Below are 22,696 nucleotides of genomic sequence, written 5' to 3'. Positions count from 1 at the left end.
TTTATTTGTTGTTCTGTAAGCTTCTTGTAGTTTCATTGGCATGTCTTTCTTTAGGTTGGGAACGTTTTCTTCTATTATTTTGTTGAACATATTTTCTGGCATTTGAGGTGGTTTTCTTCACCTTCTTCTATACCTACTATTCTTAGGCTTATTCTTTTCATGGTGTCCCATATTTCCTGGATATTTTGTGTTAGGGATTTTTTGGACTTAGGCTTTTCTTTGGCCGATAAATGAATTTCTCCTAGTGTACGTTCAACACCTGAGATTCTCTCTTCCTTCTCTTGTATTCTGTTGGTTATGCTTGCATCTGTAGTACCTGACCATTTGCCCAGCTTTACTATTTCCAGTCTTCCTTCAGACTGTGTTTTTTTATTGTCTCTATTTCAGTTTTCAACCCTTGCACTGTCTGAATTGTTTGTTGCAATTTTTGCTTTGTCTTTTTGTTCATTTGTTGCATTTTTTGAATTTTTTAGTTTGCTTTTTTTCCATTTCTTGCATTTTTTGGTTTGTTTTTTCTTCCACTTCTTGCATTTTTTGGTTTGCTTTTTCTTCCATTCCTTTGAGGGATTTTTCTATATCCTCTTTGAGGTACTCTATCATTTTCATGAAGTTATTTTCAAGGTCATTCTCTTCTGCTTCATTTGCATTGGAGTGCTGGAGTCTTGCTGGTGTGGAGTCTCTAGAATCTGGGGTGTCGTATTTGTTTTTCTGTTGCTGAGTGTGTTTTTGTATTGTCTCCTTCCCATCCCTTCTTCTAGTGGGTGCAGAAAGAGCCACTTACTGGCCTGGTGTTTAGGGGACCAGAGTTCCCTTTCGGTGGGTACAGGCAAGTCCAATACTCTGGTAGTTCTCCAATTCCTGGTCCTAGTTCTGGTCCAGTGGGTGGAGAAGAAGATTGGGAATCTGGGGTCTCCCCTCCTACCTGGAGGGGAGACTCAGTGGCATTCTCCAGGTACTGGAGCATGGGCCCAGAAACAGACTCCAAATTGCCTGGTCCCATGGGTGTAGAAGAAGACCAGGAAACTGAGCTGCATAGGCTCTTGCCAGGAGGGCAGGCTCTGTGGCAGTCCCCAGGCATTTCCAGGCACTGGCAGGCAGGCCTGGATACAGGGCCTGGTTTATCTGGTCATCTGGTCCTGTTGGTGGAAGAGAAGACCAGGTGTCTGAGGTCTGTAGGCTTCTGTCGGAAGGAGAGGTTCTGTAGAAGTCTCCAGTCACTGGTTTCTATGTATTTTGACACATGTATTCACAATGGAGATAGCATAAAGGCATGGGATAACCCCCTCCCCCACCCCAAGTTATTGGTCTAGGAGGGCCCAGAGATCTCCAAAACACAGGCTGTTGCTATTGCCCTTAACTACCCACCATCAATACATGGTGAGATGCTGTTGCTGAAGACACCACGTGCTTTGATGGAATGATTTAGAGAAACCAATCCCAAACTGACCAGGAAGCTTCCTTCCTCCTGGCTGGATTTCCCAGTGCTAGAAGGTGCTCTGCAGGCTGCTGGAGAAAAGACAGCAGTGATCTTATCCGGTAATAGACTCTGTATGCTGTGAAATGTCCTGCCAGGAGAGATATACTCCCTGGTGTAATGCTGGTATGAGTGTCATGGGGTAACTAACTGCTTTCTGATTGCATGTGAGTCCTGTTTCAGAGACAATTTCATGCCTGATGCCATAATCCTGGTCAAAAGACCATGTCTGGGAAGCCATTGTAATTTTTATTTTATTATTATTATTGTTTATTATTTTGATTTTTCAAGGCAGGATTTCCCTGTGTAGCTTTGTAAACCAGGCTGGCCTCGAACTTACAGAGATCCTCCTGCCTCTGCCTCCCGAGTGCTGGGATTAAAGGGGTGCAGCACTACCGTCTGGCTGTGGCCATTGTAATTTTTGCTAAAAGGTCACATACTGCTCTATTCTTAGGCTTGGTCAGAGACACTCCTCCTCCTTCTCTTCCTCCTCTTTCCTCCTCCTCCTCCTCCTCCTCCTCCTCCTCCTCCTCCTTCTTCTCCTTCTCCTTCTCCTTCTCCTTCTCCTTCTCCTTCTCCTTCTCCTTCTCCTTCTCCTTCTCCTTCTCCTTCTCCTTCTCCTTCTCCTTCTCCTTCTCCTTCTCCTTCTCCTTCTCCTTCTCCTTCTCCTTCTCCTTCTTCTTCTTCTTCTTCTTCTTCTTCTTCTTCTTCTTCTTCTTCTTCTTCTTCTTCTTCTTCATGAATAACAGTCAGCATAGAGACACACAATTGGTCCAAGCACTGAGAGGAGGTTGAGTGCTCAGCCCTAAGTGGGGCATCTTTATCACCTCTATCCGGGCTCAGGGAATGCTTCTGATGAGGAAGCAGAAGAAGCTGGCCGATGACGAAGAGTGAAGACAACTTCTGTTTTCTGGAAATGACGTGGGCAACAATTGGATTTAGTGGTTATCAAAAAGTGAGAAAAACAAACAAACATCAACAACCTATGAAATTAGTGTGGGGCATTTTGGGGGAGTTGGAGAGGAGAAATGGGTGGTGACTATGATCATATTTTATTGTATAAATGTATGAGATTCTCAAAGAAAAATTATAAAAAAGAAAGGGCATATCTTCGTCCCCTTGAATAATCCACATATATCCCTTCTTATCAGTCCTTCTCCCAAACCCTTCCTAGGCAACTGTTTGTCTGATTTCTATCATCACAGATTAGATTTGTCTTTCCTACATTTCAGATGAATGGAATGATGGAATAGGCAGCCTTTGGTACGGGATCCTTTCCCTAAATGTGTTGTTTCAGTCTGTGTTATTGTGTAGAACCATATGGTTTTGCTTGTTGTTTTTTGCATGTCTCTCTCTGTGTGTATGCGTGTGTAGTTTATGTGTATTTGTGAGTGTACATGTATATGCAGGTACATGAACACGCTATTTTCATGTGGAGGCCAGAGGTTGATGTCAGTCTTCCACTGTTGCTGCCCTCTTTATCTTTCACTGAATGGAAAGCTCATTGATTGACTAGGCTGGAGATCCACGTATTTCCACCTACACAGCTCTGTGACTGGAGTCATTAGAGTGTGTGACTGTACCTGGCTTTTATGCGGGTGCCAGAGATTGGGGACTCTAGCTCATGCTAGTGCAGCTGTCTTTACTGATTCAGCTGCCTCCCTAGCCTGGACCATAGTTTAGAAAAAATTTTTGAATGTGTGTTGTTTTCAGTTTGAAGTTGTTGTTACGAATAAAGTTACTAGAAATATCTATGTGCAAAGCACTTTAAAAGTTGATAAGCCAGGCGTGGTGGTGCACACTGTTAATCCCAGAAATCTGGAGGCAGGAGCAGATGGGTCTCTGTGAGCTGGAGGCCAGCCTGGTCTACACAGCATTTCCAGACCCGATAGAACTATGCAGTGAGACCCTGTGTCAGCAACAGTAGAAACAACAACAAACAACAAAGATCAAACCAACAGAAACTTGAGATGAAAGCTTGTGTGGTCTTCTCAGGGAGGCGTTCAGGAGGGGGATCCCTAGACGTGCAGGAAGTGGACGCTGGACTTTGTAAGCCATCATCCAACAGCTTATCCAAGTGTCTGTCTTGTGTTGTATTTACATTCTCACCCACACTTAATCCTGCCAGCTTTTAATTTCAGCCACTTGAGTAGAGACGTGATAGTGTTCCACGGTTGATTTAATGTATTTTTTTAATGATGATTGTCCATTTTAACTAGATTTTTGGTCACCTTCTTCATGAGTTGTAACAGTTATGTTGTTGATATCTGTAATACCAACACCTGGGAAGTGAGTGGGAGGACCCGGTTTCAAGGTCACTTTCAGCTCTACAGTGAGTATAAGGCCAGTCTAGAGTGGTAAGACCCTCCCCCGAATCAAGCCAAGATATTTTATATATTGCAGAGATGCCCTGTGTTTGTAGGCATTTCTTCTGAATCACTGAAACATTCCTTCCTGGGAAGGAAAGGAGGTGCCCGACACCCAGGAAGCTCATGCACATGGCAGATCACAGCCCCCCCTGGAGGTTCTATTTCCAACTTCACTCTTTCTTTTCTAGTCTGTAAGCGTTTTCTTTCACTTTTCCCCCTTTTCTGAGTCACAACTTCTCACAAAATGTTGATAAAGAGTGGTAAGAGAAGACATTATTATTCGTGATTTTAGGGGAGAAATCCAATTTTTATTACTAAAGTAGAAGGAGGTATACTTGTTCTTGATTTTAGAAGAGTGATAACAACTATAATTTTTTTAAAAATACCGGCTGTAACCCCGTTCTAGTTCAAGTTTGTTAATTGAATTTTAGATATGAATGGATTTTTATTTTTATTTTTATCAAATGAATTTTCTGTATTTGCCGAGGTGACCATACTGTAGTGTTCTTTATCTGTTAATGTAGTGATTGATTTTCCCATGTTTAACCTTTTATTTCTGAACCAAACCCAGTTGGCTCATGACATTTTATTTTATTTTTACATATTGTCGGATTTAATTCTTCCTAAAGCGACCGGTTGTTCATTGGGTGGAGGTCACATACACTTGCTGGCACTGTTAGTTCTGTTGAAATATAGTGTGATTCGGAGTGTGAGGCAGAATAGTGCCTTCTCTACAGGTGAGGCTGGAGCCATAGGACAAGGGGTGATTTGTTTTGTTGTTATAGCATTGAGCGACACTAAACCCAAGCTTCCTGTTTTTTAAGGATTTAAGTGTGGGAAGTTCATACTGAATATATAACGTCAGGAGAGTTTTTCTCCTTTGCCAGTTGATGCTGTCAGTAATATTGCTGCTTTTGTGCTCTGCCGTGGACACGTTATATATGGACTTCAATTACTCTGCCTTCCTTGAGAGCTGACAAATCCAATAGCCCAGATATTTTATGTGAGATCTACAATCTAACATCAAGGCCTTCCTTCCCAACAGAATTTCAGTAATGAAAACAAAACAGGGGCAGGGGGATGAAAACACGCAGAGCCCAGTCCTTAGCAGAAGTTAGTTTTGAGTAATAATCCAAGGTTATGCTTACAGTACCACTGAGGGTTATTCTGCGTTGAGTTACCTGCTGCGTAACTGCAAAGTGGCCTTTATGACTCTCATTTGATTTCTCACAGTAGAATTTCTCTCAGGTTCTGGTAAACGATAAAGTTCTAGCTGCAGCCTCCAGGACAAATGTGTCAGGAGCAACTATCAATATTCAGAACAAACCTCTTATCTCAGTGTGGTGTGCTTGCCTGGAGTCCTGGCACCCAGGGGAGATGAGGCAGGATTGCTGTGACCTTGGGGCTGGTAGGGCTCACACAGTGAGACTCTGTTCCAAATCATTCCCCCATCTCTTATATCTACATAAAAATGTGTGCAGTCTCCTTTTTAGATACCATACTTCTTTCCCCAGGACCTCCAGCTTCTAGTGATCTGTTCTGGAATTGTAGTAACAATTGTAGTAACAATTCCAACCAAGGGAAGTTCTGTAGGCATCTTGTGGTCAGAGATTTGTGGTGACAGTTCCCGTGTGTGTAATCTTTGCCAACTACCCCAGCCTGAGCCCTTGGAAGTAGCTGTGAACACAGCTCAGCGTCTGCTGCACTTCAGGGGATCAACTCAGGTTTCTGAAGCATGAATAGTTACTGACTCTTTATTTTGACTTTAAAATTGTCATTTATCTTCTCAATAATATTTTTTGAGATTATAATATCATTGCATGATTTCTGCCTTCCATTTCCTTCTCTAAATCTTCCCCACCTTGCTTTCTTGCAAATTCATTGTCTCTTTTCTTTTTATTGTTGTTACATATATATTTGTATATGTATAATGATTTATCTTTTAAAATGAAAAATTTTATTTAATATTCATACACATGTACAATGTGTTTGGATCCATATCACCCCCTGTTCTCTCATCTCCAGTTCTTCCCTTATCCCTTCCCTCCCTTTGCTCTCTCAAGTTTATGTTCTCTTTCTTCTTCTCTTTTAATACCTCCTGAATCCAATCTGTATGGTACTGCCTGTATGTGCATGGGTATAGGATCATCTTCTGGAGCATGGGCCGTGCTGAGGACTAAATCCCTGAAGAAAAGTCCCTCAGATTGGGGTGGGGCTTTGTGAGCCCCTTTCCATCCAAGCCTATGAATATGCAAACAACAGAATGTATGACCAACACTATCTGCATGCCATAACTGTAGCTATAGTTCAGTCATTCCCAGATTATAGATGTGAGAATCATCAACTCTTATTGGTAGGGGCCCAAAGAACAGAGGGCTAAATGCCACTAACTTAGCCACACAAGGAAGCCGACTAAAGCCAGTGCATCTCCAAAGATGGCTTGTGTTCTGTTGATTAACATCACTGGCATGCCCCCAGATGCAGAAGTACAGATCCAGACCCATTGAGCTGCCTGGTTACTGGTGCCTTAACCAGGAGTCTAGTAAGACAGGACATTAGCCCTCAGCTCTGGCGAAAAAAAGACATTCATTTTGACTGCTTCTTAAGCTACTTTTTCTTGATGCTGAGAAGTGGCAGCAAACCACATTTCTCAGTTGGTCATGCCATCACTAGGAGAACAGTTACAGCATATTGTGTTATCACTATTCTTTTAGGGGAAGGATACATGTGTTGTGGTTTGTTTTTCTGTTGCTGTGATAAAATGGACTGAAACCAACTCTCGGAGGAAAGAGTTTATTTGGCTTACAGGGTACTACTGTACATCATTGAGGTAAGCCAAGGCAAGCATTTAAGGCAGGAACCTGGAGGCACTAAGGGAGAGAGCATGGAAGAATGCTGCTTCCTGACCTTCTTCCTTTGCTTGCTCAGCTACCTTTCCGAAAATTCTAGTTTAGGCCCAGAGTGGGCTGGGATCTCCCACATCAATTAGGAATCAAGAAGATTCCTCACAGACACTCCAAGGGTGGATCAGATGGAGGCAGTCCCTCAATAGAGGTTCCCTACTCACAGGTGTGTCTGCCGACGGAAGCTAAAAACAGGTATTCAGTAAATGCTATGAGTTATCCATCACTTTATGACAAAACAGGCTCTGTGGTAGAGGATTTTGCTCAACTGTTGGCTGATTGCATAAGATAGGTGAAGTACTCAGTTGTGAGTCCTGCGGCATGCTACATTTCTGGTATGCCATGTAAGATATGCTCACTGGTGCAGTAGTAGGGTGGCTTCTTAGGGAGTAGCTAACCACTTTCTTCCTGGATGTGAGGCCTGATGCATAGGAGAGAATACACAACTAATACTGTAAGTGTGGCTGAGGAGTTCGTGTGTGTGTGTGTGTGTGTGTGTGTGTGCGTGTGAGAGATATGGCTGTTTTGTTGGTAAATTGACATATGTGCCTATAAAATTACCTTCTAAATCTTTCTGTTGTGCTCATAAGTTAGCACTGTGCCAGCTTTGGTTAGAGAAGCTTCCTTCTGCAGTGGGCAGTGTTGACTGCAGAGAGTGTAACTGGTCAAAATGGTGAACTTCGTGACCACTGAATGTTCAGCCCTAAATGGGACCTCTCTACCATCCCCTCCAAAGCTCAGTAACATCATGGAGGAGACAGCGTAAAGAACGGAAAAGTCAGAGGACAGGGTAGGATTGTGGACTTTTGTCTTCTAGTCCTGGCATGGTCAGGCATTCTTGGCTAACGATATTCCATCCCTGATGCAGTGAGAGGATTGCAAGGTCTCACTTTTCCCTAAGGCTTTATTGGCAGTTCATGACTACTTTGGGGGGAAAGGCTTGCGAGTCTCCATCCTTTCCTGAGGATCCCTCTGTAAGCAGTCAGTGGTTGCTGGGGAAGGGGAGATATTTTATCTAGTGGTGTAACTACTGGTAAGTTGCCTCTACTCCTGTAAATAGCCACCCAAAATATATCTGTATCCATACTTGTGTAAGCAGCTCTAGTTAAGTTCATTGGATTAAAAAAAAGGCATAGAAGTAGTTGAGAAGAGAAAAGGGATCAGTAGGAATGGTAGGGGACAAGAGAGGACAATGGTGGGCAATATGTCAAAAAATGTACATGCATGACAAGTTTGGTATTAAAAACTTAGAAAAGAGAAGAGAGAATAAAAATTAACCTAAACAAAAACAGGTAGAATAAGTTGTGCTATGTTGTTTGGCATTTTATATCTATCTATCTATCTATCTATCTATCTATCTATCTATCTATCTATCTATTTTTTTTGAAATAGGATCTCACTGTGTAGGTCAGATTGGCCTTGTTCTCACAATCCTTGTCTCAGCTTCCATTTTGTTGATATTATGGATGTGTGACACTCACTTGCCTTAACTCTCTTTTGACTTACCATACTTTTTTAAAAAACAATTAATTTTTATTTTATGTGCATTGGTGTTTTGTCTGCATGTATGTCTTTGTGAGGGTGTAGGGTCCCCTAGAACTGGAGTTACAGACAGTTATGAGCTGCTATGTAGGTGCTGGGAATTGAACCAGGGTCCTCTGGAAGAGCAGTCAGCGTTCTCATCCACCAAGCCATCTCTCCAGCCCCAACTCATGATATTTTCAGTCGGCATCTAGTCACTGATGGCTAAGTCCCTGTCCAAACCAATGAAATCAGCATTGGCGAGATCTGGGCCTGGACCAAGATGTTCATTAGCTATTGTTCAAGATGGTTTAGTATTCATCAGGGATAAGAACCACTAATGGGAACTTTTATTTTGTTGTTCACTCTAGTACTAGTTCTGAAGCTTTCCTTTTTTATAGAGGAAAAAGAAAAGAAAATCTCAATCAGTTAAGCTTATGTGTCTTGATAAGTGAAATCATATTCATTCATGATGAATATGAAGATATGAATATGAACAGTGAACATATTCAGGTGCCAACACTTGGGCAAAGACCTAGAACATTCCCTTGTGGTCTCCTTGAACACCCTCCTAATAACTACCCTCATTCACATTCTCTTCTGTCACAACTGCCCCAACCTCTAATACTGTTGATCTGTTTTCTAGGACACTGTGTTCCAAAACGTGGTATCATCTCGTTTCACTGACACCCAGGTCACTACACATTTCTGTTTGTATGCATCAGACCTTCTGGATCAAAATCTCGAGGGATGGGAAGTAGGAATGTAAAACAAAGTTTATATTTGTTCTTTTGCATTGAAAACCCTGATCATTTGTTATAACAATTATTGCTAGCACTTACTGAGACTATTTCAGGTGCCAAGACACAGTTCTAATGTTTTTGATGTATCTAATTCAGTTCTTACAACACCCTGGGATAAATTAGACATAATTTGCTTTTATCCGCTATTGAGGTTGAGAGTCAGTGAGGCTAAACTACTCTCCCAGGCCACACCCTGGTGAGACTTAGCTTAGGGCTCTGGCTACTGCATGCCTCACTAGGGTTCTATTCTGTTCTTAGTAGTGAAAATAAGAGAAACACACAAATTCATCACTTTTCCATCTCAATTCCTCCCCCCCCAAATCAGTCTGGAAGTAGGAGACATTGCAAATTTCTGTGAAAGACAACCCATTTATTTTTCCCTCCTTTGGTGTTCATTTATTTGTTTTTTATGTATTGTTTAAGATTTCCATGGGAACAAAAAGCCATGGAATATAATTATCACCATGTTAATGACTTAATGTGCTTCTCATCTAGATGGCACAGATCAATGAGTGGAGGTGTCTAGACAGTGGCAGGTTGTTCACTTCTGCTGAAAATGGGGTGTGGTGTGGGTCTTGGGGCCATATGAGGATTCACAGACCTTATGTCTGTGAGTACCTATGTTTAAGCATCTCTTAATCCACTTAGTGGGGTTCTTGGGTTGAAAACTGCTTTTTTCTAATTTTAATTTTACATTAATTTATTTTTTTTAATCAGGAGTTGGTGGCGAAGTGCAGGCTCTGGGGCCAAACGTAATCCTGGAGCTAGTAAAAGTTTTTGACAGTTTAAAATGTAAAACTTAAGAACAAATAAACAAAACCTTGCCTGCTTCTCTGTTTGAACATGTATGAATGAGACCATTTGGCTTTTGGTGTGTCTGTGTGGTGCGTGTGTTCACATGCATGTGTGCATATGTGTACCTGTGTGTATGCCTGTATGTGCACATAGGGAGTTTGTCTCTGTTGCTCTCCACTGTATTTTTGTTTGAGACAGGGTCTCTCCCTGCCCCTGAAGCTTGCTAGCAGAAGTGGGGGACTGGTGAGATCCCAGGATCAAGCTGTCTCTTTCCCCCAATGCTGGCTATGCCCGGTTTTTGCACAGGCTCTGGGGATTCAAACTCCATTCCTCTTGCTTGCAGTACAGGTGTTCTTACTCAGTCAGCCATTGCCCCTGGGGACATCACTTCCTGACTAGCAAAGCCTGAAATGTTTGTTGTCTGGTCCTTTACTGACTCTTAGTCTAGAAGATAATTGCAATGCTGCACAGTTTCCTTTACAATTAGACTGTGAGGTTGGCACCCGCCCATGCAGCACATGCGTATTTCCAAGGGCCCACTTATTTCCTCATGAAGAGATCCTGTAAGCATCTGATAACTATTCATAACTATTCATATGAAATACAGCATAAGACTTTATTGCTATATCTCAGGGAAGCCCGGGGCTTGTTGGAAGAAATAAACTTTCTAAATTACTGATGCTATCCATTATCTAACTTAATCCTCTCAACTTCCCTGTGAAGTATTGTTACTTTCCTTTTGCAGATGAAACAAATATAAAGCACAGAGTCTTTTCACAGAGAGCTTGCCTTGGGTTCCCTGACACGTGATTCAGGAATACGGGAACCAAACAGGTGTAGGCAGAAGCAGAGGCAATCTCCACATTGAATAATGAGCCAAGAGAGTATTATTACCAGAATGTTGGATTAATCTATAAGTAGGGAACTTTTTTTTTGGAATGTGCAAGCAAATTAAAAACCATCCTTTATGCACAGCAGGGTGTCAGGAGCACATGCTCCCACTGCTGCTTGCTGCTCATGTTCAATTTGTTCTGCAGGCCATGGCCACAGGCCAGCGCTGTGTGTAGGTGGAATTCGAAAGTGCCTGAATGCCTGAATTCTCCACAGCTCCAATAGGCAATTTAAGGATTTGGGGGGCAGGAAGCTTCCTTCCATTCCCCAGCCCCTTCAACCTACTCACTGATGCTGGAAATGCATTGAACAAGGCACAAAGGCTTTTGTTTACTAACTGAAGATCTGCTTCCCTGCAGTAAATTCTCCAAGCTTTCTTACTGTGCTATGTGTCTTAATTGTGACACTTGTAGCATCTTACAGGCAGGGGCTGAGTTGTATTTCTGTGTCCCCACATAGGCACAGTGACAGGTTTAAAACAGGCCACTTACCAGGCATTTGTTAAGTGAATGAAAATGTACGTTTTTATTAGTGATTGTTGTGTAACCATTTCCTCGGCTCCACCATTAGGGAAGCTCCCAAATAAGGAAGGTAAGTAACTCAAAATAGCTTCAGGAAGTCCCTGAAACTGACCAGATTTACTAGACCCTTCCTCGCCAGAGTAAGCAATGAAAACTGTGAATCCCTCTCAGACAAAGCAAAACTGAGCTCAACAGGAGCCTCTGAGACCAGCCAAGCTGCAAAGGAGCCTCTGAGAACAGACCAGCTTCTGGAAGAGGCAGGAGCCAGCCGAGCTGCCTGGAAGAGGTTTAGACAAACTGGAACACCTGGAAGGCCACTCTTCAATCTGTCGAGCTGCCTTCAGGATGTACTGTTTCCTCTAGGTTCCCAGCTCTGTGAGCTGTCCTGTCAAAATGTCTTCAAGTCATTTCTGCTTCTGTAAGTAACCCTCACCTATATTTTTACAAGTAACCCCAATAAAATTCATGGCTTCACCAAGCCAGACATTGGTGGTGTCTGAACTTTGGTCCCTTGTGGGTTCCCCATCTTGGGTGAGTAGACATGTGTTGTGGCTCTTGAGGAAGAGCTTTGTCACGCAACTGTGACAAATGACCTATGTTAGAAAATTCTCTGAAGGGAGGGCCTGTCTGGTGCTGAATTGGTGAGAGGGGAGTTCTAGGAGGAGAGGAGATCCAGAGTGGTCATAGAAGAAGCCAACCCTGTCTCCTCCTTCACAGCCTTCCTTGTGGTCAGTCTCTGATTTGGTTAGCCATAAAACAGGGCCTTTGAATCACATGGGAACAATACTGTCACAGTTGCTCTTAAACAAAATGAATGCAGGTGGCTATGGTTCTTCCGGTGTCCAGAGTGCAGAGAATGCAGTGTAGATCTGTGGTATAACCACCACAGGATGTGGCCACTTCTGGTGCACAGTGGGTGCTAGCAGTTTGTGTGTGTGTGTGTGTGTGTGTGTGTGTGTGTGTGTGTGTGTACAGGTTCCCTTCCTCCCATGGCTTGACTTTAGGCCAGGAAGTTAGTGGCTGTCTACTCTGCTAAGTTATATAAAGTGCTTAGGGAGCCTCAGGGGACAATGCTATACCATCTGCAGTAGCGCTAAAGAGTTGACTTGTCCAAAGCAGGTCAGAAGTTCTGGGTAGAATTATTGAGGAATCAGTGCCTCTGTGGAACAATCCTGAACCAGTGAATGATGGACTCTCAAGACTAATGACCTAGCCCCAGGACTGTCTGTCAGGGTTCTCGGTACATGAGTGTTTTCTACTGTGTCCCAAAGTTTCCCACAGGATTAAGGTTTAGTGACCACCCACTGCCCCCACCTGGTAGCTGGTTTGATATTGTACCCATTTTCTTAGGCAGGGGCTACTTCCTTTCCCCTTAGTCCTTTGCTGGTCACCTACTGGGTACAGTGCTTCAGTCACAGGGTGGGACGATGCATTATGATAAAAGTAGCTCTTACCTCGTAAGAGACTGGAACATTTGCTGGACCGTACACCGCTAATAACATTGAGGTCACTTAAGACTTAAACTGCTATCCTCTTGTGCACTCAACCCGTCTGTTTAACTGGCTGTGGATTTCCCGGGTAATCAACTTTGCAACCTGAACTAATGCATAGATGTAATCTTGTTATGTTATCTTTCATGCCTCTGCCCCAGAGTTATATGTATGTGTGTTCTGATAATTATTTGCCGGAAGTAGCAAAAATAGAGGCTGGAAGCAGTCTTATAAAGTGAATATCAACAGTAGCAAAAATAGAAGCTGAAAGCAGTCTTATAAAATGAATATCGACAGGAAATGTTGGGGACAACATGTGGATATTGCTTGATAAATGATGCTGTTTGTGGCACCATTTGTTATCAGAGTCAGAGTCTGTGACTTAATTCCTTGTAAAACTCTATTAAAGATGTCCCTTCCCCTTGTGATGCCTTCTGTGCTGTTCAGTAAATGCAGAGCAAATCCCTTTGTTAGGGACAGACATGTGCGGTCACATGACAGACAGAGACACAACAACAGAAGCATAAGGCAGTCTACAGGCAGGCGCCGATTCAGATTCATGCAACAGACAAGAGGACAGAAGACAGAAGGACATGAAATAGATAGACTGGTCTCACGTTTGGTTAAATGATTCCAAGCAGATATGTCTTAATTTCTTTCCTTAATGTGACACCAACTCATTATTAGTGACTCTGAGTTTATTATTAGTGCTTTCAAACTGACCACACTAGGATCTGTGGTGAGACTGAATGACAAGAAAACCCAGTAGGAAACCTAAGCAAAGGTAGCGGATTTCACATTTGGTGGTGATCGTTTAACATTAGCTGTGTGTGTGAGCATGCCTGTGTGTACAGGCACATGCACGTGGCAGCGAGCTGTGGGGAGAAAGGAAGAGAGTGTATGGGCTTCTCCTGACACTTGAGTCTGGCTTACCTTGGGCTATTAATTCTTTGGTGTTTAGAGGTGGGAGTCATTCATGTCTACCAGTAATTGCATCATTCAGGAGAATGTCCCTGGCTTCAGATAGAGTCCTTTCTGACCAGCCCATTCATCAGTCCAGATAACTGCTGATGTCGATGGCACTGCCTGCAAGTGCCTTCCCAGGGAAGCCCGTGGAGACTATTCATTTAGCATCCATGTCGGCCGGCCGGTGCCAGCCTGTTTGCCTTTGCCCTTGTGCATTTCCCTATCTTTACGGGGCATGTGGTGGAGCAGAGGTTTAGGTGAGGCCGCTCTTCTCAGCGCCATATGTCTCCGCGAGGTACACAGCATAAGCTGCAAGCCTGTAGTGACAGACGTAATCAGACAGCAGTGTTGGAGCATTATGAACGTGTCAGGATGATGAATTTACTATAACAATGTCACCACTGGCAGCACACGCAATGCGCTGTATCTCAATCAGTCATTTCTCACGGTTGTGCATTGTGTAGAGTCAAGCTTTTCTATTTTTTTCCCCTTTAGGTCTGAGGGATGCTTATAATGACGGCAGTTAGAGAAGCAGGAATGCGGGCTAATTTTAGCTGGGCTTATTTGAGTTAACTCTTGGCAGGAGGTAAGGGGCTATAGCATATGTGCATATGAGCTTGATAGAGAAAGAGAAGCGTGTGTGTGTGGGGGGGGGCTGGGAGGGGGGGAAGGGGCGAAGGATTAGGAGAGCATTTAGGACTTGGAGTCTTTCTTAGGCTATTTGGGAAACTTACACAGTGGTAAGAAGGATCTGCACTCCCTTCCCCGGGTTGTTTTGCTTAAGAGTGAAATCTGTTTGTAGCCCCTCATGGGCTAAGAGCTTGGAAAATGATCTTTACTGTCTCAAGCCTGTCTATTGTTTTTAGCTATGCCGTGGACCCCCACTTAGCCCGTGTCTGTTGGTCACTGCCTGGAAGTGAGGTACAGCTCCCCAACACAATGTTGCTTCCCTCGGTGGGACACACAGAGTCTGATGTGGACAAAGCCCTCGTCTCTGCTGTCCTCTCATCATGTAGATGAGTGTGCTGGGCTGTCCTGGCTCAAAGTGGGAGCCAGTTAAAGGAAAATACATGAAAATGGAATCCTTCATAATGAAGTAGTCATAAACAGGCTGAGTAACGGTTGTCAAACATATCAGATCCTAGTTTCTAGAATCTATAAATGCTGCCTTATAAGTAGAAAAACAACAACCACGCGCAGATGTAGTTGCACTAAGGAGCTGTGCTGGAGAGCAAGCCCGACGTGGCTGGTAAGCTAGTGTGCTGCTACTGAGCCACTGCTGAGCTTGCTGCCTAAGGATGCTGGCATGTGACAACAGTCCTGACACACCCAGGAGGGCCCTGAACCTACTCACAGTACCCTGAAAGATCATACCCCAGAGGAGAAGGGATGTGCGGCAGAAGTAATGGGTGTAATGCATGGAGTTTTACATTTTAGTGTAGGTAAATTTGTTAGTTTTTCTTAAGACTACCTTTCATATTTTAATTAAGGAATGTTTTCTTACCCTTAGATCATAATGATATGATGTGTATTTCCTGCAAAATACTTAGTTTTCATATTTAAGTTGGTTATATGAATTATAGATTTTAAATACAGCATGAATGAACGACTTAATTGTATATACCATATTATATATAAATTATAAATTTCCATTTGTAGCTCATTGTTTCAATGTTAGTTAATAGTATTTTATTTGCTTATATAGATAAGTAGACATACATATAATCATATTTTATCATACATGCGGTATCTATTCTAGCCCTTTGGTCTGTTTGTCTGCTTCAGCCCTGTTTCTCACACACTAATAGTTCAATAGCAGTAAGATGATACATGGAAGGAGGACAGTCTTCCTCCTTCTTTATCATTCCCCAAATTGTTCTGGCAATCTTTGACCAGTGTGCCCATTAGTTTTTGTTAAATTTACACAAATTAGGGACATCTGGGAAGACAGAACATTAATCAAGGGATTGCTTCTACTAGACTGGCCTGTGGGCATGTCTGTTGTAGGGCACTGCCTTGATTTATGATGAGTTGTGAAAGGGTCATCCTACTCTGAGTGGTACCACCCTTGGACAGGTGGTCCTTGGGCGTACAAGGAAGCGGGTTGAATACCCGCAGGGAAGCAGTAAGCCCTGCTCCTCACGGCCTCTGGGTTCTGCTTTGAGCTCCTGCTCTGGCTGTTTTACATGACTGACCCACAAGCTGAAACAAAGCCTTTCCTCCCTTAAGTTGCTTTTGGTCATTGTGTTTAGCACAGCAACAAAAAACAAATGAGAAGACCTAGGACTGTGTTTTCAAATGTTTGAACATAATTGAGAATGTTATTATGCACATAGTTTTATAATCTGCTATTTTTGCTTAACTTGATAACGTTCGTTTTTCAGTGCTAGGGACCAGCCCTGGGCACCACAAATGCTAGGTGACTTAGCACTGAGCCACACCCCACCCAACATAAGACTTTCCAGACATCATTAAAGCCCTTGACATTTAAGACAGTGCATAGTGTCTCCTTGTGTCCCACATCATGTTAAAAAAATCTATACCCATATTGCATAATATTTACTCTCCCCTCAGGTTTTCTTGTTAAAATCAACAGTAGCATAATTCTATTTTTAGGATTATTACACTAGAATATATTCTCAGAAATGGGAGGTAATTGATTGTATTTGCAATAGCACTTCACATACCCTTCAGCACTTTTGAGAGTGTACATAAACTTAATGAGGTCTTCATCAGCAATGGCTACTCCCATTTTTAAAATGAAAGACAAGCTCATTATATTTAATAATTTTGCCTTTATCTGGCTCTGTAAAGTAAAAAGTTCCTAAAGACCCTGAGCAGTATTTTTGGTGTCTTGAGGAAGGAGAGGGCTCACAGAGGCTGACTGGGAGACATTTGAAGGAGGAGAAGAGGAGGGCGAAGCTCTTCCGATCTGGTGTCGGGATCGAGGGTATCTCTGTCGACTTCACTCGCTATGCCCTTGTTTATCCACATCTACCCCAGCTCCCCATGCAGACTTTAGGACACGGTGGCTTTTTGACATGTTATTTAAATGCCACTGGCGTGGGACCACATTCGCATTGTTGTAATGACATCACCAGTGGCAAATTAGTTTAGCATGCCTCAGTTTACTCTTTTTTTGACAGCTTCATGTTCATTTCACATCACAGACGCCGACAGGGAAAACAAGTGTAAAGGGGAACTTGTTTTATTATCACTCAGTCACATTAATAGCAAGTGTGGTCAGGAATGTGTTCAGGAACCTGTTCTCACTGCAAAAGGAAGCTGAGCGCCCCTCCCCCAACAACAAAGCTAATTACGGTATTTTTTAAAAGAAGTTTTGCTTTACTACTTTTATTTCCCACATGCTTGTTCCTTCTTTTTGTTGATTGCTGTTTATTATATTTGTATAAGAAGGAAAATGAAGAAAAAGATAAGTTATTGCAAACTGTTCACGATCGTTTGGCGTTTAGATTTTACTGTCTGCATTCTCTAGAAAGGACTATCAGCTGAGGACAGACTATGGGTAGGTAATGTTTCTAGCAGTTGGGCTTCAGTTCTTTTATCCTGAATGTGCGTCTGGGTGGTGTCTCACGGTGCCCATGACAGCCACAGTTCTGGTTTCTGTGGTCACACTGGGTTAAGTCCCACCATTCCTTCCATTCCTGTCCCTTTTGCTCAGGCAGTCAGTGTTCAAGTCAATTCCCGTCTCATCCAGACTCCTTTTCCTTGTCGTCTTTATGAGTTTGGCTTAGCAAGACAATCTGAAGTTCTATGTCCCTGCAAATCCAATTCTTCCATATGACTGGATGAAACTGCATTGTGTGTGGACACCACACTTTCCCCCACTCACTCATCAGTTGATGGGCTTCTAGACTGGTTCCATATCGAGAATTAAGTTCCATGTTGTAAATAATGCTTCAACAAACTTGGATATGTAGTTGTACCTGTGGCATTTGACTTATACTTTTAAGAGTATATTCCAAACTAGCATAGCAGGATCATGTGGTAACTCTGGTTGTTATTTATTTTACTGTTTTTCATCCCATCCACAGATTATAAGAATTCCCATAGGCTGTATCCCTATAAGCATTTATTGTCCATTGTTTGATGGTAAGCATTCAGATTAGAGTATGATGGAATCTCAAGATAGTTTTGATAAGAATTTCTATGATGGCTAAGGACATTGAATATTTTTACATCTTTTTTCAATACTCTAACTCATTTGCTGCTTTATTGACTGAATAATTGTTATTTTGTTATTTAATATTTTGCATTCTTTATAAATTCTAGAAACTCACTTCGTATAAGATGTACACATTATTTTCTTTTCTGAGCAAAGGCTTTTAATTTCATGCCATCTAGTTTGTCACTTCTTGGAATTGCTTCTGGAGCTATTGGAGTTTTGTTCAGAAAATTCTTGCCTATGCCTATGTCTTAAAAAGTGTTGCCTCTGCTTTCTTCTAGCAATTCCAGGGACTCAAGGACTGCTTTTTGAAGAGACTGCCTTATTCCATGTATGTTTTCCACCTTTGTCAGAAATCAGGGGCTATAGCTCACAGGTTATTTCTGTGTCTTTTCTACTTCATCGGTCTATATAGACATATACAGATGTATAGAAATACATAGCTGATTTTGTGCAGGCCCATGTTTTTGTCACTATGGCTCTGTAATGCAGTTTGAGATCAGTCACTGTGGTTTCTATGGCACTGCTCTCTCTCTCTGCTCAGACACTTTTGTTGTTTGGGGCCTTTTGTGATTACACTTGTATTTTTATTCAATTTTGGTGAAGAATGGAATTTGGGTGAGGATCACATTGAATCTTTGCATGATTCTGGTAATAGGCCCTTTTTTTACACTACTAATTCTAGGATTCATGAGCATGGGAATTCTTTCCATCTTCTGGTATCTTTTTTTGGATCTTTTCTTCAGTGTTGTGTAGTTTTCACAGCAGAGGTCTTTGTTTAAGTTTATTTTTGATTATTTTAGTTTTTTGAGGCTTTTGTAAATAGGATTATTTTACTGAAATCTTTCTCAGCATGTTCATTATTAATTTCTAAAATAACTTACTTGCTATTGTATGTTGATCTTTTAAATTTAGTTTAATTTCATTGGTGCTTTGCCTGAATGTATGTCTGTGTGAGGATGTCAGATTACCTGGAGTAACAGACAGATGTAAGCTGACAAGCGGGGATGCTGGGAATTGAACCCAAGTCCTATAGAAGAGCAGCCAGTGCTCTTAACAGCTGAGTCATCTCTCCAGTCCCTGTATGTTGACATTTTGATGGAAGTATTTATCAGATGTGAAAGTTTTCTGGCCTCTCTCTAGTCTTTTAATATATCAGAGATAGGATTTTAGATGAGACTTTGAAACCAAATGTATACGCTAGCTGGGATCTACACATTACACATCATAAAGTCAAGTCTTTCTAAGGCTCCTTGTAGCCTTTCATCATGTATTTGTTGATGTTTTCTTCTATGATCAAATACCTGAAGAAATGATTTAACGAAGTATTCACTCTTCCTCATAATTTGGTGGTACAGTCACCCATGGCAGGGAAAGCCTGGCTGTTCCCAGTGACCTACTTCCTGCAGTATCTACCAAACAGTATCATCAGTTGGATATGCGTTGTTTAAACACATATCCTCATGGGATGTGGGGCATTTCACATCCAAACCCTAACATTTCTGCCCTGATCCCCATAGGCTAATCTCCACCTCTTGATGCAAATACATTCCGTTCCAATAGTGTTCAGTAGTTCAAAGCAACTGCTTAACTGTAAATTCCAAAGCAAAACAAAACAAAAAAAGTTACATACTTCCAACATGCAGTGGTACAGGATAAACATTCCTATTACAAAAGGGAAGAACGAGGAGGGATGGACCCTTACCGTGGCAAACTGCTATCGTTCTGACCTGGATCAGACAACATGCATGCTCTTGCAGTGTATGCTGGATGTAGTGGGTTCCGGCACCCTCAGGTGATGCTGGGCTGCTTAGACTAATGCACAGAGAACTCTACTTCAAACAGCTTCCTCCAAGAGGCAGGATACCTGGCCCCTACAAGAAGAAAGAAAGACAGAAAGAAAAACAGGAAGGAAGGAAGGAAACCACACCTGCCAGAAGGCATTCTCTCGGCCCTAGGTCAGTTGGCAGATTGGCTCATGTTCAAACCCATGGACACCTGGAGGAACAGACACCCCGGACTCTGCTGGAGAACATCCTACTAACTGCCCCAGACTCATGATGCCAGACTCAGTGCGGAAGCCAGGACAAGTACTAGAGATGGTTGGGTCCTGCAGATGGGAGAGCAGCCCCGGAAGCCTGGAGCAGCAACTTCCTGAACTGGAGCCTACCGCAACCCTGTCTCTAGGTCCAGTAGCCACTGGCAAAAGAAAGCAGAGGCTGAGATTGCCGGTATTTCAGCTGGAAGTAAACCAGGGGTTGCCTCTCTCCCAATGCCACCTGGGAATGCTGATGTTTCATCCTTGGCCAGCTCCTCCCACCTTAGCCTTGCTCCACCTCTTCAGCCAGCAAGGAGACCTGGCCTAGCTCGCAGATGTCCCATGCATCGATCTGTGGATGTAGGTATTGGAGGATTGTAGGGTCTGGAGGACGATTCCTTGGTCTTAGCTCTTCCAGGTGACAACCGTACGACCCTTATTGCAACCCTGCCATGGATGTAGTGTGGAATACACGCAGCCTTTCTCACAGCCCTCGGCTGACCGCTCCCTTAGTGCATATCACTCTCTGGCCAGCCCTTCTCACACTGGGGTTGAGGGAGCTCAAAGAGTCCAGTCACAGGACATGACTTCTGGGACTGGGCTGCAGAACCACAGAAGCAGAACTAGCTTTGGTACTGCTCCTTTAACCTTTTCAGACTACAGCCTCAGCCTCCAGAACTAAGAGACGCTGCGTGATCTCGGAAGGCTGTTGAGGCCAAGGAAGGAAAAGGATCTTCAGGGTGTGAGGGTATTTCTGGCAGGCCAGCAAGTCCAGAATTAGCCTCCAGCACCTGCAACTTACTCCAGGCAGAGCAGACACATCAGTTTCTTGAGCTGCCCCCATGAGCTGGAGTTAAAGTCTTACCTTCATAGCATCTGGAGTCTGAGCCAGCCAGGCTACCAGTTAGGACCCAAACTCAAGTCCTAGGCACCGCTACCTCTACAAGGTGGGAGGAAGCCACTATCTGAAGCTCTTTATCTCTGTACTAAGAACCCGTGGAGAAGGCTCTTGAGGTGGTGGTCTTGAGGTGGTGGAGAAGTGCCTAAACAAGTATTTCCAGCACCCGTATGACCTGGTGGTATTTGCTGCTCATGCTGGCCATAAGACTGTGAAGCCAGAGGACTGGGAGCTGCTGATGCGTCAGCAGGATCAAGTCTCCCTGCACAGTATTATGCTGCTCTTGGAGCACCAGCAGCTACTCATCCCCTGGGCATTCAGTGGCCCGAAAGTGGTCAGGCCTTAACACTTGCTCTCTTTATACCTCGGATACATTAGACCCACACACTCCTCAAAGTCCCCTTCCCATCTCCTAGCACCAATCAAGTCTCAAAATGGGTATAAACAAACAAAATAAAAACAAAAAAGGAAGAACTTGAGTATAACAAGGAATGGACAAACCAAAACAAGATCAAAACCCGGCAAGGCAAACCCTAAGCTGTAGCTCCATGCCTGGCATCAGGAGCTTCCGATGGTGCCATATCTTTGGAATAGCAAGCACTCGGGGATCTCCATTACAATCTAGACATTGTCTCTAGAAATCAATTCAGGGAACCCAATGTAGCTCCTGAAGCTTTCTTGAACCTTGGTGCAAGCCTCTAAGACCCCCTTACTCCTGCATTTTTCATGCCCTCAAAACTAGTACCACATGGATGATGCCAAGTTCTGCTGCTATCCTGAGATACAGTTCAGTCCCCTGGGATGAGAGATTCAGTAGCCTCTGTGTGCCTTCAGCTGAACCTTTGAGCATACTGTAGGAGGGCACCATGGAGGCTCCCTATTTAAGTGATCACTTTTCAAATTAATTTGCGTTGTTCCATCTTGGACCTCTCCATGGGCTCAGTCTTGCCCTTACTGTATCTTCTTTATTGTCCCATAGTGAATCCTGAGTGTTCTTCTTAATGATGCTAATCATGCCATCAGTTCTAGCTACTTCATTTGCCTATTCGCAGTGTTAACTGGCTGAAACCTCCCATTCTTTCCCAACCTTGTTTTTCTTTTTTTAACTTTCTGATCTTGCTTTTTGTAAGTCTGGATGGAAGTAATAATCACCATAGAACCTAGATATTATTCCATCTTGAAATTTCCCCCACCAAACAACTTAGTGGATTTAGCTTAGGCCACATTTTCAGGACATGGGCAAACATAACCACATTCTTTGCCAGTCTATTACACAAATGACCTCTAGCCTTGTTCCAAGAGGCCTGCTATGAAACCTCACGATCACAGCCTCTACTGTAAACATTTGTGTTGGCATTCTGGTCTTTTAATATCATTTTATGACCCCCTCTCTAGGCCACACCTCCAAACGCTTCAACAGTCTCTCTGCAAACCAGTTCTGTCACCAGCTTTCTGTCTTATTAACTTTTCTTGTCATGGAAACATGTAAGGAAGGAAAGGTTTTATCAGGTTTACAAATCAGGGACCCAGTCCACTGGGGTAAGAAAGTCACAGTGGCAGGAGTGTAAGGCATCGTATTGACTGTCAGGAAGTAGGGAACAAATGGGTTGAACTGGGCTGTAAACCTCCAGTCCTGTTCCCATCAACCTACTTCCTCCATCTAGTCTCCACTTCTCAAAACAGTGCCACTGACTAGAGACTAAGTGTTCCGACAGCTGAGCCTATAGGGACATCTCCCATTAAAACTGTAGAACACCCCACTTGGAAATCCGTTCTGGTCTGGGCTTAAATGAGATTGATTTTAGTAATATCTGCATTTGAACCAAATGTTAAAGATGAAA

At 43.0% G+C, this 22,696-nt stretch overlaps 1 pseudogene; it reads left to right on the top strand.

The window, feature by feature from the left end:
- Positions 1–2,354: 2,354 nt before the first annotated feature.
- On the top strand, positions 2,355–21,201 carry LOC101827481 (annotated as a pseudogene).
- Positions 21,202–22,696: the final 1,495 nt, after the last annotated feature.

The sequence above is a fragment of the Mesocricetus auratus genome, unplaced genomic scaffold (assembly GCF_017639785.1).
Source record: "Mesocricetus auratus isolate SY011 unplaced genomic scaffold, BCM_Maur_2.0 Super-Scaffold_100006, whole genome shotgun sequence".
Taxonomy (NCBI): domain Eukaryota; kingdom Metazoa; phylum Chordata; class Mammalia; order Rodentia; family Cricetidae; genus Mesocricetus; species Mesocricetus auratus.
Note: the sequence above shows the minus strand (reverse complement) of the source record. Positions and strands in the feature narration are given on the sequence as shown.